Genomic DNA, 12,615 nt, shown 5'->3' on the forward strand with positions numbered 1-12,615 from the left:
TTGTCGAAAATTAGTTGACCATATAGTTGTGGTTCCATTTCTGAATGTTTCTATTCTGTTCCATTTGTTCTATGTGTCTGCTTTTGTGCCAGTACCATACTATCTTAATGACTACAGCTTTGTAATGTAACTTGAAATCTGGAATCCTCCTTTTTTTTTTTTTTCAGAGTTGCTTTGGCTCTTTGGGGTCTTTTGTGGTTCTATACAAATTTTAAGATTATTTGCTCTAGCTCTGAAAAATGCTGATCCTTTCCCCAATGCCCTTCCCTCTCTGCTGACAAGACCTCTCCTTCACCTTGGCCTTCTTACCCTCGCTTGTTCCCTGCAGGCTAACTCTGCTCTTGACCTCCTACCCACACCACCTACAGGAGCCTGTGCCTCCCTCTCCTGGCTCCTGTCCTGCATGTTTACCCGTCTCCACCCCCGTCCCCCACCGCCATTCCTTCTTCCCTCTCCTTCAGGCCCCTTGCCTATCTTCCTGTACTGGAAAGCCTCCTTCCTGTCCCTTGTACATGTGCATTTTCTGCATCCTCAAGACTTCAAGCAGCTCAGGGCAGCAGAGCTTTACTGAGAAATATTTGACAAGCAGTTACTTCCAGGAGGCAGTTTCAGTTGTAGTTTCCCCCTTGCCAGGATCCCTCAGTCTTTGTTATAACCTGATAGTGCTGTCCCAGGATGGATCTGTGCATTGGAGATTTTTCACAGAAGGACGCATGGAGGGCCAGGCCTTCCTGCATGATGACAGTAACATAGACATGGCAGAGGCACAGGGACTGTGGGCAAGGCAGTCCTGGTACCTAAGAAGTGGGACACAGAGACCAAGGACTTGAGAGAGCGCAGGAAGAGCCTCACAAAGACTCTGGCAGACACTGTGGCCCTGCAGGCCCAGAAAGGAGGTGAGTGCAGGGTGGGCGCAAGGGTGATGGGAGGGCTTTCCCAAGGAAGTTCCAGGCCAAGACCAGAGACCTGTCTCTTTCCACTGGATTTTACCTGAGGGTGGGGGTGAGGACTGAGGTTCTGTGGACTTCAGCCCAGGGGTGGTCGTCACTCACCCAGCACAGGAAAGATGTGGAAGAGAGCAGAGAGGGGCCCCTCTGGTGGGAATCTGTCACTGGTCAGGGGAAAGCAGAGGAACACAGGATGGGATTTGTCATTGTTGGCTGGGGGCAGGCTCGTATCCACTCCAGGAGATCTGGGGCTGAGAGATCTGAGAGGACAACAGCACCAGGGGCTTCGGTCATTTCCACTATGATGGGAGCTCTTCCCTCTCTATGACTCAAAGACCATAAATGGCCAGTTCCCTGGTCCTCAGCGCAGACCTTGGCTAAGGAAATCACGATGCAGATGGCTTTCAAACCAGGCTGCCTCAGCCTATGTGCAGGGAGAGCTTGGTGGAAGCCTGCAGAAATATCTAGAATCCTGGATGGACTTCTGGGGCAGAACAGGTTCAACCCTGGTGCGGGCCCTTCCCCTCCCCCAGACCCATTGACCTCCCCCCAACAACACTGTCCAAGGAAACCCTCCTTGACCTGTGGGATGCACGTGTGTTCTGTTGGTCCCTGGTACCGTGACCCACCTGTGCTGTTACAGCCTCTGGATAGAGACACCAAACAGGTGGGGATGGAAATGCACCCTCCCAGTGTCAATAGTCCAGGAAAGCCATGGACCCTCTGACAGAAAACTGAACCAGGAAGGTGGGTGTCAAGCAGGAGAGGAAGCTCCATCCACTCTGTCACAGAGAGTTCCCTTATAGTCCCCTCAGCCCAGGAGCCCACCCCCCCCCCCATATCCCCTCCTCAGCCTCAAAATGAGAATCCGTGAGAGCGAGGCCTGGATCCCAGGTGCATCCTCCTGCCAGCTGAAAGGAATTGGGTTGTAGGGTGCAGAAGGGACTTGGAGAAAGTCTGGGGTCAATGATGGCTTCAGCCAGAGCTGGAAAGATGAGAGAAGCAAACCTGTCCTCTCTGTCTCACTTAGAGGGCAGCAGTGCTCTGCCATGTGCATGGCTGGCTCTGTGCTTTCTTCCCCAGTGTCCCCAACAGTAAAAGTCACCTGCAGCCAGGCCCTGGAGAGCATGGTCACCGTGACGTTCTGGGCTTTCAGTTTCCCTCCCGGGAATATCTTCCTGACCTGCTTCAGGATGAGGATCCTGTGAGCCAAGATGCCCAGCAGTTTAGGGAGTCCTTCCTGATGGGAAGGGGACCTACTGGATGTGTGTGGTCATAAGGATTTCCCAGGGAGAGAAGCAGAGGTTCTCTTGCTACATGGAAGCCCCTGGAACCACATTGCATACTGTGTACCCTCAGGTGAGACTGCAGTGATCATGGAGGAGGCTCTGGCCCTGATCAGGTCAGGAGCCAGGGTGGGGAGAGGAAAGTAGGGATCCCAGGTTAATATAAGGCCTTTTTCCAAGAAATGCCCTGGTGCACCAGAATGGATGACCAACCATTGGGGTGCTATGGTTGCTTCTGTTGCTTTTGTTATTGCCATTATTGTGTGTGTCCTTTCATGCAGGAAGAAATCACCAGCAGCTGAGGGAAGCCCAGGTGAGAGTCTGGGCAGATGGTGGGATGGGAGGGGCTTTCCTGGGGTATGGGATCCCTCATCTGTATCCGCACAGATCGGAGGGGACGACAAGCTCCTGTAACAGGAGTGGGAAGTGTGAGTGCTGAGGTGGCCTGTGAGCCGCATCTGCATCCACACCCTTAGCCCTGCTCACAGCCAGGGTCACCGGGGCCTTGAGTGTGGAGCATGGCCACTTCTGGCTCTGGCTGAGGATTGGGCAGCGAGGGCTGCGCTCCCTGCTCAGCACTTGACCCTACCTCTCTCTACTCTCAGACTCAGCAGGGCTCACCCCGGGGTGATGCATGGCAATTATGTCCTGACTGCAGAGGGCCCAGGAGATCATGGGATCAGAGGGGCACAAGCAAGAAAGGGTCAGAGAGCTAGCAGGGAGGAATTCAACACTGGGGAGGAATCCAGACAAGAGTTGATGACCCTATTTCCTTCCTATGTGCACCCTTTCCCCAATCTCCCCAGCCATCATGAGGAATCCAAGAAAAAGACCCACAAGACCACACCTAGGGGTCAGTCTGTGGTGCCAGAGCCCTGACTATAATGTTCCACTGGGAGGATCCACTTATAGCAGATAGATGAGTCCTAAGCACAGATGGTCACCTCTGTCCACTATGCAGCCCCTAAAACTGTTCCTCCAGGACCTGTGTCCTGAATTGTTCCTCTGGGTCACTTCCACCTGTACTCTTTTCTGGTTCCCTCCACCTGCCCCCATTCTTGTTGGAGTTTCTCTTCGGAACATATGCAAAAGGAGATGCAGGCCCCCTTGACCATTTGGGGAGAGGGGGGCAAGTCATTCTCGGGGCAGCTGTGCCCTCTGTTTTGATCCTGCCTCCAGGATTTTCCCTGTCCAGCCTCTCAGGGCACAGCCCAAAAGACCATTTAGAGCAGAGCATGTGGACTGTGCCCTATGGCCTCACCTTGCCCTCTTTGAGCCAGCGCTTCCTTATGGTGGTCTCTGCCCTGTAGATTTGAAGGAAGGGATGGTCAACGTGATTTCCCCATAATCAAGCTGCTTGAGGGGAGGGAAATAGGAAAACACGTTTTGTGTTTGGTCAAAGAACAAGGTGACACATGAAACAAGAAAAGGTGGAGAGTGCAGGGCCTGGGGACTTTCTGTTGATTCCACCATTTATTTGTGACCATCATGGAGGGTGACTGTCTTCTCACTTGTGAACCTAATGTGTTTATACATTGGTCCTAATGTGTTTATACATTGCCCAGTCTGGGGCTGCCTGGGATGGTTAGTCATCCTGCCCCACATTGAGGGACTGTGACCATATCACAACCAGAGTAAGGACCATGCAGGTCTGTGGTTGTTCCTGCTATCTCTTGGGGTGGTCCTCCCCAAGGGAACATCAGTTCTAGTTCCTTGGGATCAAAATGATTGCCTCATACGTCATTGGTGCACTTGCTGGAGAAAGAGCATGAAATCATGCGCTAATTTCTCAAATGCCTACTTTAAATGTTGGTGTCAAAACAAGTGATTTCCACTAATTAACTTTGATAGGAAGAATTTCCTTGAACAGTGAGCTTTCCAGGCATGTAAAGTGGAACAGAAATTCCAAGGGGGCCCCTGTCTGGGAGGGTTCCATGTGGGCGGTGGGGGGAGGTGGTGTGGTGGCAGTCTCAGGATACAGAGGGTAGACAGACAGCATCACCTAGGAAGTCTCACTTACCACCTAGACCTCATTTAGAAGAACGTTGCTACAGCATTGCCTGCATTGCCTTGTCCAGTCCCTGCTAGGATCGGGGCAGGAAGGCCCTGGCAGCCTGGACCAAGCAGCACTGGGAAGAAGCTGTGATTCCAGGTGCATGTGGGCCAGGAAGGAGGAGGGAAGGCCAAGTGCAGTCTGCAAGCCTGGGCCAGGGGTGAGGTTGAAGGGCAAGGTCAGGCTTCTATGAAGGTGGAGTGCTCCCGAGTCAGGTCAAGTGCAGACCCCTCTGCAGCCCACTTCTTCTAGATGGGACCTGCTGCTCACCTGGGCTTTCTGATGTGCCTTCCAGTTAGGAGCTGCTGGCTCAGTGCTACAGGAGGGGGGAAGCTGAGCTGCAGGTGGAGTCTGTGCCTGTGGCAGAGGGGCCAGCAAGCAAACACCTGCACGTGGGTGTTTATGCAGGTGGGGAGCCGGACAGCTAGGGAGAGAAGGAGCTGTGTTTGTGCCACTGCTCAGCCGGGACCAACACGCAACAGGGACGTGTCTTTCAGGGAGAGCCTGTACTCTGCTGGGGGATGGGTCGAAGCTTGAGAGGAAAGAAGACATTGAGTTCTGCTCCAGGGTGTTGTCCTTGATCATGGGGCCCTTTCCTGCTGCTGTCTGGTGAGTGGTGGAAGCAGAGGGATGCTGAAGGATCATGGGTAGAGACCAGCAAGGGCTGGGAAAAGGGATGAGAGAGGAAAACAAGTGAGGGTACTGGGTGGCTCAGTGGGTTAAGCATCTGACCTCAGTTCAGGTCATGATCTCATGGTTCGTGGGTCCAGCCCCGAATCAAGCTGTACCATATAAGGTACTACTATTATTATGTTTTATTTATTGTCTCTTTTCTATCAGATTGTAAGCATTAGGAGAATATATGTTCTGTCTGTTTCATTAAATGATTACCAAGCCTAACACACAGATTGGCACAGAGATATCCACTTAATATACTTGGAAATAGGAAGGAAGGAAGGAAGGAAGGAAGGAAGGAAGGAAGGAAGAGAAGGAAAGAGGGAATGAACGCTGTGACCAGAATTCCTTAATGTTTACTTGAAGGCTGGAAAGAGGAAAGTTTATGGGTGTTTGGTGTGGTGGGTCCTGTACACGTGTGGATGCATCTGCACATGTTCCTACTTGAGTTTACTGCCTGCCTGCTGGCCTTGGTTGCCTGAGCAAGCAACCAGGACTATGCACAGTGCCTCCTGCACTCACATTTCAATCACATTGGGCACTGTAGACAAGCAGTGCTTAACCACCAGATGCCTTTGAGATGTCTGGGACTCAGGAAGGGGCTTTTCCTGTTGTAGGTCATTGGCTCAGCTACAGAGATTGAGGCCCTTGGGAGCTCCTGGCTAGCCACTCTCAAACCCCTTGGTTAGCCATCGGGGTATAAATGAGATTTGAACTTGGGTACCAGAGCTCCTGACTCAAGTGTTATGGATAGCAGACAGAGGGACCTGAAGTTGTCAGGAGTGAAGATTATGGCATTTACATGACTGAAATAAAGAACCAGTATCCCAGCCTCCAGCATCAAATGCTGCAGCAGGAACAAGTGACAGGGACTCCTAGTCCAATGTCCTCTCCATGGAAAGTGCCAGATTATGCATTGGAACATCCAGCATGTTTGTGGATCTGGCTTCAGATCTGGGAACCAACTTTAATGGCCTACAGACCTTTTCTTCTGTAAGGCCAAAGTCCCTGGTTACTCAGTGGGGAGGAAGCATCAAAGTCAGAGTATATTTGGGAAAACAATTTACAAGCCAAACCCTATGTAGAGTCCTGTCCTGGTGCAGTAGCCCAGGGAGTCCCTGGGGGATGTCCTGGCTAAGCAGGTATAAGGGCTTTTGTTGTCAGCCCTTGGCCACCCAGGGGCATTGCCACTGTGCTCTCAGAGCCTCTCTGAACATCACTGGTAGAGGAGGTGAGCAGGGATGTAGAAAATTACCACACACATGCTCAGGGAAAAGTGTAGGCTGAAAAATGACATGAGAAGAGCTGAAATTTACACCTCAGGCTGATTTCTGGCACACAGACTACAACAATCAAAAATCAAAACAAAAATAAACCTGCTGATGGGAAGAATCTGATTTTCAGAGTTACCACATTATAAGATTGAGGTGACCAGTTTTCAACAACGAAACAAAAATTATACAAAGAAACAGGAAAATAAGATTCATTCAAACAAACCCACAAACAAAGAACCCAGAAAATATCCCCATGAAAGATCAGAATGTGGACTTACTAGACAAGTATTTTGTTTAATTTTTAAAATTTCTTTAATGTTTATTTATTTTTGAGAGAGGGGGAGAGAGAAACAGAGTGTGAGCACGGGAGAGGCAGAGAGAGAGAGAGAGAGAGATACAGAATCTGAAGCAAACTCCAGGCTCTGAGCTGACAGCATGGAGCTCGATGCAAGGCTTGAACCCATGAACCATGAGATCCTGATCCGAGCTGAAGTCAGATGCTTAACCAAATGAGCCACCCAGCCACTCCTAGACAAGTACTTTAAATCAACAGTCTGTAAGATGTTCAAAGAATTAAAGGAAGACCCAAAAAGTCAAAACATTGAGCTATGAATAAAGTAAAATATCAACAAAGAGATACACAACATGAAGAGAAACTGAAAGGAAAGTCTGGTGCTGATATGTACAACAACTGTAATGAAAAATTTGCTAGAGGTATTCAAGAGCAGACTACAGTAAGCAGAACAAAGAATCACTGAGCTTGATGAGAGAACAGTTGAAATTATCTAGTCTGAGGAGCCAAATGAAAAACATTGAAGAGAAGTGAACAGTCTAAGGGAGCACTGAGACACCAGAAAAGGGACCAACATATGCATTTTGGGAGTCCCAGACAGAAGATAGAGAATAAAGTAAGAGAGATTATTTGAAGAAATAATGGTTGAAAACTTGATCCAAATTGATGAAAGACATGAATATAAACATCCAAGAAGAATAGTAAATTCCATTTAGGATGAACGCAAAGACATCCACACCAAGACACATTATAATGAAACGAAAACCAAAGGCAAAGAGTCTTGAAAGCACTAAGAGAAAAGTGACTCATCAAGTACAATGGTTCCTTAAAAAGTTGACAGATTTGTCATCAGAAAGCCTAGAGACCAGAAGGCAATGGGCTGATATGCTGTGTGCTGAAAGAAAAATATTCCAATCAAGAATCCTATATCTGCAAAATGGGTCTTCAAAGTGAGGGAGAAATGAAGACATTCTCTGGTAAACAAAGGTAGAGAGTTCATTTCCCCATAGTTGCCCTGCAAGGTTTGCTAAAGGGAATCCTTCAGGGTGAAAGGACACTGGACAGTCACTGAAGTTGTGTGAAGAAATACAGATCTCAGTGAAGGTAAATAAATGGGCAATTATAAACATCGTTTTAGTGTGACTTTTTATAAGTACAGTTTTTGTTTTCTACATGATTTAAAAGACTGATATTTTTTTTAAAGCCGCTATTATTGTAACTTTGAATTGTAACTCCACTTTTTGTTTTTGACTTGATTTAACAAATAACACGAAAACAATTATTAGTCTATGTTTTGGGATGATGTATAAAGATGTAATTTTCTGACATCAATTACTGCAAGGGGATCAGATTGAGCTGCATAAAATGAGACTTTTGGTCTGTTATTGAAGATAAGCTTGTAGAAATACGCATTAGAGGGCTATACTTTTGGGATGTGTGATGTGATCCCCATGGCAAACATAAAGAAAATGTCTATAGAGTAATATATGCAAAAGGAAATGAGAGAGAATTAAACCATTTCACTAAAAAAGCTAAACTAAAACAACAAATCCAGAAATGAGGAACAATGTATTTATAAGGCATGTAGAAAATAGCCAAATAACAGAGACACGTCCCTCCTTATCAGCAATTACTTTGAATGTAAATGAATTAAATACTCCAGTCAAAACTAGAGGCTGGCAGAATGGTGACAGAAAGATGATCTAACTCTATGTTGTCTAAAAGAGACTCACTTTATCCAAAAACACAAATAGTTTGACAGTGAAAAGTAAGAAAAGGTATCCCCTGCACACAGTAATCAAGAGAGAACTGGAGTATTTTCTACTGATATCAGACCAAATAGGTTTTAAATAAAAGAAATTTAGAAGAGACAAAACAACAAAGTTTCAATAGAGCAAGAATATCTGACAATGATAAACTTTTAGCGTTAATGCCCGATCAACAAAATCTATGAATCAAAGTTTAATAGAAGGAAAAGGAGAAGTAGGGACCCACAATAGTAGCTGGAGAATTCACTGTCCCATTCTCAAAGCTGGATAGAGCACCCCACAGAAGAAAAGTGAGGAAACACAGGTCTGGAGCAACACAAGAAACCAGCTAGATCTGACACACACATACACAGCACTCTACCCACGAATAACAGAATACACGTTCTTCTCCAGCGCACATGGGACATTGTCCAGGATACACTATATGTTAGACTACAAATTAAGACTCAACAGTATTGAAAGGAGATATGACACAAAATATCTTTTCCAACCACAATGGGATGCAGTTAGAAATCAAAAACAAAAGGAATACCGGAAAATATACAAATAGGGAGGAAATTAAACACACTCTTAACCAATGGGCCCAAAGAAATCCCAAGTGAACTATTTAAAAAACATTTAAGTCAGTGACCAACTCCTTCCTTAGCGAGAGTTCTGCTCACCCCCCCGCCCCCTCGGTTCCATGTCCACCTTCCTCCCATCAGGAGAGCCGGCCCCACAGAGGAGGCTGAGGAGGAGCATAGAAAGGAAAGTAAGGGTGAAGAAGACCTGGTTGCATCTGGAGAGGTGTCTGCTGTGCCAGAAGGGGAGGTGGCGGCAGTGGCTGCAGCATGGGTCGCATCTTGTGGAGAACAGTGCATGGGCAGGGACTCCCTCCTGGCCCTTTCCTCCCCACACCTCAGGTATAGAAGAATAACCTCTCCTTTAGTGAACTATGTGGCCTCTTCTGCTGTCCGCCTTTCCTGGGAAAATGGCTTCAAAATTAGCATTTTTGCCACCTTATTCAACTTATATGCTGATGTATGATGAACGTGGAAGCCTCTGGACTTTACACCGATCACAACCAGCAGACTGGCAGCACTCTTCTAAACAAAGAGATGCTATTAGTGTTTCATGACTAGAACCAGTAAAGGCAACAGAATTGTCTGCATGTTTGCACGTTGTTCACCCAATGTCAAGTACGCTTTATTCTTCTCACATGGAAGTGCTGTTGATCGTGGTCAGATGAGCAACTCTATATAGGACTGGGATCACAGAGTAATTGTCATATGCTCTCATAGGATTATTCTGGGTATGGCCCAAGTTCTGGGAAACCATCAGACAAGAACCTCTATGCAGATATAGAAGCTGCTTGGCTTGCTCTTAGGACAAGATATGGATAACGCCCTGAAAATGTGATTCTATAATGACCAAATTAGAGAGGGACAGTACCATCTGTGGATCTTGCAGCTTGGTGTAAGAGTGCTTGCATAATTCTTCATTCCCCTTTGACCTCGGCAATGCCAGTCACTTTTCCTGATACCATGAAGACCTACTGTTTGGATGCATTCCCAAACATTGACAAAGTCTCTAAGATAACCTCTCCAGTATTAATTCACGGGACTGAAGATGAAGTCATCTTGACCCTTCACATGGCCTCACATTGTTTGAGTCTTGTCAAAGACCAATGCAGCCTCTGTGGGTAGAAGGGGCAGGTCACAATGATATGGAACTTTATGGACAATACCTTGAAAGTTTGACACAGTTTGGATCACAGAAACTGGTTAATTTGTAGATTAGTCTGTAAATTTGCATACTGGGCTTTCTCTTCTTGCTGCACTGAATTCTTTGGTAAATAACACGAGGCCTGAAGGTTTTGTTTGCAAATCATGTGAGCTGCCTTCATAAATGTACCAGTAATGAATTGTTAACAGACTTCATGGAGGTTTTCATTACCAGAACTAGAAACTGGAGATAACAGTACCATACCTCCTCTTAAGGGAGACAATGTATGATAACCAAGGAATACAAAAAACTCAATGTATTTTACAATAAGATAAGCATTTAAACCTCTATCCATATACAACAGAGTGTAGGTCATGTCTAGTGAACTTGCACATTTTTAACAGTTTATTCTATTGTGAGTTCTTGAATTGTTTTAGATATACAGCTTTTTATTGAAAAAATATTACGTTGTACACCTGGATAAGACTTAGTACATTGAGCTGTTTTCAAAATATTTTTTTAAGTTTATTTGAGAGAGAGAGAGAGAGAGAGCAGGGGAGGGGCAGAGAGAGGGAGATACAGAATCCCAGGCACGCTCTGTACTGTCAGCACAGAGCCTGATGTGGGGCTCGAATTCACGAACCGTGAGATTGTGACCCGAGCTGAAACTAAGTGTCAGATGCTTAACCAATTGAGCCACCCATGTGCCCTGAGATGTTTAAAAATATCTATAGGGGCGCCTGGGTGGCACAGTCGGTTAAGCGTCCGACTTAAGCCAGGTCACGATCTCGCGGTCTGTGAGTTCGAGCCCCGCGTCAGGCTCTGGGCTGATGGCTCAGAGCCTGGAGCCTGTTTCCGAGTCTGTGTCTCCCTCTCTCTCTCTGCCCCTCCCCCGTTCATGCTCTGTCTCTCTCTGTCCCAAAAATAAATAAACGTTGAAAAAAAAATTTTTTTTAAATAAATAAAATAAAAATATCTATAAATTTGTTTCTGATATGCAAAAGCAGTTGGCAATAATTTTACAGCATTTGATTTTATAGAATTAAAATTTCATACAGTACTCATTTTGATGTTTAAAAATAATTCACAGTGGGGCGCCTGGGTGGCTCAGTTGGTTAAGCATCTGACTTCAGCTCAGGTCATGATCTCCCAGCTCATGGGTTCGAGCCCCTCGTCGGGCTCTGTGCTGACAACTCAGAGCCTGGAGCCTGCTTTGGATTCTGTGTCTCCCTCTCTACCCCTCCCCCACTCATGCCATGTCTCTCTCTGTCTCTCAAAAATAAATAAACATTTTTAAATTTTTGTAAATAAATAAATAAACAGATAAAACAATGAAAGAAAAAGGAAAAGAGGGGCACCTGGGTGGCTCCATTGGTTAAGCATCAGACTTCTGATTTCAGCTCAGGTCATGAACTCCTGGTCATGAGATCGAGCCCTGCTTTGGGCTCCATGCTGAGCATGGAGCTTGCTTAAGATTCTTTCTCTCCCTCTGCCCATCTCCCCACTCACCCACACACACTACAAATAAATAAAGAACTAGATAAATAACTTTAAAGAATTACAAAAAGAAAAAGTCTAACTTGTAAATGAATGAATATTGAAATAATACACACTATGGATATATTTTAAAGCTTTTTGTTCTGCTTGTTCTGTGGTTACATCTAAGACTATAGTACATGATTCTCTTTAAAGTGTATCAAGTATTGTGAATATTTTGGTTCAGATGTGTCAATTTAACAGTAAAACAAGTATACCACCAAAGAAAATCATCAGAAAATATTTAGAGACACCTGAAAACAAAACTCAATATATCCAAACTTATAGAATACAGGAACACAATGCTTATGGGGAAATTTATAGCTGCAAATGTTTATATCAAAAAAGATCTCAAATCAACAACCAAACTCTACAACTTAAGAACTAGTAAACAAACAACAAATAAACTCACGGCAAGCAGAAGAAAGTTAAGAATCAATATTATATCAGAGATAAATAAAACAGGGAATAGAAAAGCAATGAAGAAAATCAATGAAGCCAAAAACTGATTCTTTGCAAAGATCAATAACATTGACAAAGCTTTACCTAGACTGACTAAAGACATAAAGAGAGAAAACACACTACTAAAATCAGAAAGGAGGGGCGCCTGGGTGGCTCAATTGGTTAAGCATCCAACTTCAGCTCAGGTCTTGATCTCACAGTTCCTGAATTCAGGCCCTAATCAGACTCTGTGCTCAGAGCCTGGAGCCTGCTTTGGATTCTGTGCCTCCCTCTTTCTCTCTCTGCCCCTTCCCCGCTCACACTCTGCCTCTCTCTCTCTCTCTCTCTCTCTCTCTCTCTCTCTCTCTGTCTCTCTCTGTCTCTCAAAAATAAATAAAAAATAAAATAATAAAATAATAATAATAAAATCAGAAAGGAAAGTGTAGATATTATTACCTATTCTACAGAAATAAAAAGGATTATAAGAGAGCACTGTAAACAATTGCTTGCCAACAAACTGGAAAACCTAGATGAAATGGATAGATTCCCTGAAACTAAAACCTACCAAGACACAATTATAAGAAAATAGAATATCTGAATAGACCTATAACCAGAAAGGATATTAAATTAGTAATCAA

At 45.3% G+C, this 12,615-nt stretch overlaps 1 pseudogene; it reads left to right on the forward strand.

Annotated features, from left to right (window-relative positions):
- Positions 1-2,323: 2,323 nt before the first annotated feature.
- LOC122478285 lies at positions 2,324-10,401 on the forward strand (annotated as a pseudogene).
- The last annotated feature ends 2,214 nt before the right edge of the window (positions 10,402-12,615 follow it).

The sequence above is a fragment of the Prionailurus bengalensis genome (genome assembly GCF_016509475.1).
Source record: "Prionailurus bengalensis isolate Pbe53 chromosome B2 unlocalized genomic scaffold, Fcat_Pben_1.1_paternal_pri B2_random_Un_scaffold_46, whole genome shotgun sequence".
NCBI lineage: Eukaryota > Metazoa > Chordata > Mammalia > Carnivora > Felidae > Prionailurus > Prionailurus bengalensis.